The sequence below is a fragment of the Camarhynchus parvulus genome, chromosome 9, assembly GCF_901933205.1.
Source record: "Camarhynchus parvulus chromosome 9, STF_HiC, whole genome shotgun sequence".
NCBI lineage: Eukaryota > Metazoa > Chordata > Aves > Passeriformes > Thraupidae > Camarhynchus > Camarhynchus parvulus.
In genome coordinates, this window is record NC_044579.1 from 21,185,075 (window position 1) to 21,188,669 (window position 3,595).

Consider the following 3,595-nt stretch of genomic DNA (forward strand, 5'->3'; position numbering starts at 1 on the left):
GGACCCAGGCGCCGAGGAAAGCTTCTGGCTTTAGCCTTGTAAGGAAGATGAAATAAGCGGGAGGTGGGGTTGCTGTACCCAGAGGGAGACGCTCTCTCCTCCCCTCTGGTCTCTCTTAAGGAGGCTCTCTGCTGTTCTGCGCCGGGCTTGGCTCCAGGCTCAGGGTGAGGCTGCGAGCATCACTTCTGATCAAACAGAAGGTGATGAATGCACTGCTGGAACAGGAATAATTCCTGCTGGATTCCCAGAGCAGCTTCTCCAGAGCTGATGCTGGCCAGTCCTTTTCATGCAGTAGCCAAGTGGGGGAATTATGCTCTGTCATATTCAGAGGGTTAATCCTACACTTCAATCACTGCCATCATTTTGGACTATGTCCCTGCCCATGCAGGGGGTTTCAACCCCCAACAGATGATCTGTAAGGTCCCTTCCAACCCAAACCATTCTGTAATTCTACAATGATTCTATGATTAACATAGAGATGTTGGGAAGGATGAAAGTTTGACAAGAAAGTCTCACAGATATGGATGCTTAGCAGAAAGATTTTGAAATGTAGAATCTGATGAAGGAATAGAGATGGAAGCAAGTTTTGATATAAAAGAAAAGAATTGCTGTGCCAGTCTTACTGGATAACCAAGGAGGCAAAGGGTGTGTTAGTTAGAAGGGGTTTTTATGGCTTAGAGCAAAGGATAAACCCACCTCAAACAAGAAGATGTTTTTACCAAGCAAGAAGACAGCACAGGCAAACAAGTCAGCAAATGGTGCAAGCAGAAAAAAGTCTCAGAATTTTCCACTGCAAGAAAACTGAAAAACATCTTCTAGCTTAAACTGTAATGTACTGACTTTGAGTGATTGGAGAACAGTAACATGAACATGGTAATTATAGTAGTTATGACAGGCTATAGATAAAAGTTAAGGTAGAGATTGGTTCTACTGTATGAAGATGCTCAGCAAAGAAAAGTATAGAATGCATTTGTAACCAAAACTAAAGGGTCTCCAGGCCTGCCTGCAGCTGGGGCTGACAGCTGTGGGCACAGCTCTGTCACCCACCACCCTGGACTGCTGTAACTCTTGGATACAATAAACTGCATTTTGTATACAATAAACTGCATTTTGAAGAGCTGCCTGGAGTCCCACATCCCTCATTTTGGCTCTCACATAGAGGGGCACAGCTCAGGGCTAAGGCAAGCAGTACTTGCAACTCCCCTGAACTATGAGTAGTCTGGTTAAAAAAAAAAATGAAGTGGCTTTGTTGATAGGAAATAGTTTATCCAGAATGAAGTGTATTGCAGGAACTTGCCCACTTTATCTCAATGTGTTATGAAAAACATATCAGTGAGTTCTAATATATTTATAAATTCATTTCAACGTCAACTTCTTGTTGCAACATTATCATATTGATGCCACAATGTTCAGCTTTCTTCCATGTCCATGTCAATAAACCACATAAAAATATTGGCTTTCTATGTTACAATTTGAAACAAAAGAAGTTTTAATAATAGAAGTTTCCTGCAGCCAATAAATTCTACCAGACCAAACAGAAATTTTCCCCAATAACAGTTTGTATATTAGCAACTGGGTACTGGGCATGTTTGAAATACAAATTTTCCTAAAGGAGGTCAGAAGTGAGATGTAACTGTTGTCATCTTGTTGCCTTCAAGAAAAGACAGAAGCAAGGAAAAACACCTCTCCGAGGTGTTGAGCACATAAATCCCTCCAGTACAATGTGCACCAGTGCTGGTCTTTATCCCTCCAATCAAGGGATAAAAAGGAACAAATGAACTGCATGAAAAATCCTCATTATGCGACGTGCTGAACATTCTGGCCAGCATCCAGCACAGATTAACACAAAGCATGTTGGCTGCTGTTACCTGGATTGCTGGAGCCTGCTTTGCTGTCCTGGAAAAGGGCTGAGGTACCTCAAACCCTTCAGATCTTCTGTGTGAGCTGGCTTTTCCAGGGAAAGGAGCAGGGTTAAGGAGAGGTACATGCAGTGATCCAGCCGGGACCCCAGCTCAGCTCAGTGGCATCTTAACACAGTAGAACCAATCTATACCTTTATCTCTAGCCTATCATAACTACTATAATTACCATGTTCATGTTAACTGCTCTCCCAGATCAGCTCAGCTCAGTGGGAACTCTCCCAAATAACAGTTTGTATATTAGCAACTGGGTATTGGGCATGTTTGAAACACAATTTTTCCTAAAGGAGGTCAGAAGTGAGATGTAACTGTTGTCATCTTGTTGCCCTCAAGAAAACACAGAAGTGCACCTCTCCGAGGTGTTGAGCACATAAATCCCTCCAGTACAACGTGCACCAGTGCTGGTCTTTATCCCTTCAAATCGAGGGATAAAAAGGAACAAATGAACTGCATGAAAAAAGCCTCATTATGTTGAACATTCTGGCCAGCATCCAGCACAGATTAACACAAAGCATGTTGGCTGCTGTTACCTGGATTGCTGGAGCCTGCTTTGCTGTCTTGGAAAAGGGCTGAAGTACCTCAAACCCTTCAGATCTTCTGTGTGAGCTGGCTTTTCCAGGGAAAGGAGCAGGGTTAAGGAGAGGTACAAGCAGTGACCCAGCTGGGACCCCAGCTCAGCTCAGTGGTATCAGGGTAAGATGCCAGTAGTGACTGTGCAGCTGCAGCACCACATATATTTGCTCCAAAGTTCTCTCAGAAATCTGATTTTATTCATTAGCTTTACTAAAATTTGAATACAGACAAAAGCCTGTCCCACAGAAGCTGAAATCAAGACTCTGTGCTACTCCCTGCCCTAAATCCACCTATTCCCTGCAGAATGGGCCTGATTGTGTCTTGGAAAATTGTCTTTTTGCCTTTGCCACCTTGATGGCTGAAAAAAATCATTAAAAATTATGCCTTAGTTTCCTGCAGCAGCTGACAGCTTGACACAGGGGCCCTATCTAAACAGTTCCTATTCAGGGGGGCAATGAAACGAGGAGGAATGTTTAAATATCAGTATTGCTTAACTAATGATAATTTTTTCCCAGAAATCTGGCAAATATGCAAGCACCACAGTGCTTCCCAGCTCCCTGTGAGTGCCAATCTCATCCCACATGTGTTCCCTGCCCAACTGTCACAGCATACAGCACCCCCTCCACTTCCACCCTGCAGCAAAGACACAAAACCTACAAGCATGAGGGGGTTGTGCATAAAAAAACAGACTTTGTATTACAAAATCCCCACCCAATGGTGCGTGGTATTCTACCTATATTATTGGCACATTTGTTTTAAAAATTCAGTTTCACACTGGAAGATGCCTCAATAAGTAAAAACAGAGGAAACCACAGCATACAGTGCTCAGCTGTTACAATCCAAGGTGCTGTCAGTGTAATCAGAGCCCTTTCTTCCATAGAATCTTTATGCTTAGGGACTTGATCTATAATGGGAAGACACCTGTGGCTGAGGAATGACAGGCAACAGTGCAAAAAGCAGTTTTTATCCCCCCAAAACACTGTTTCCAGTGTAGCTGTTCCTGGCATGAAGGTGTTCCAGGCTCCACACCACAGCTCCTGTCTCAGGTGACCACAACAGCTTGGAGCACTCCTTTAGTAAAACCAGGGGACCACAAGGATATA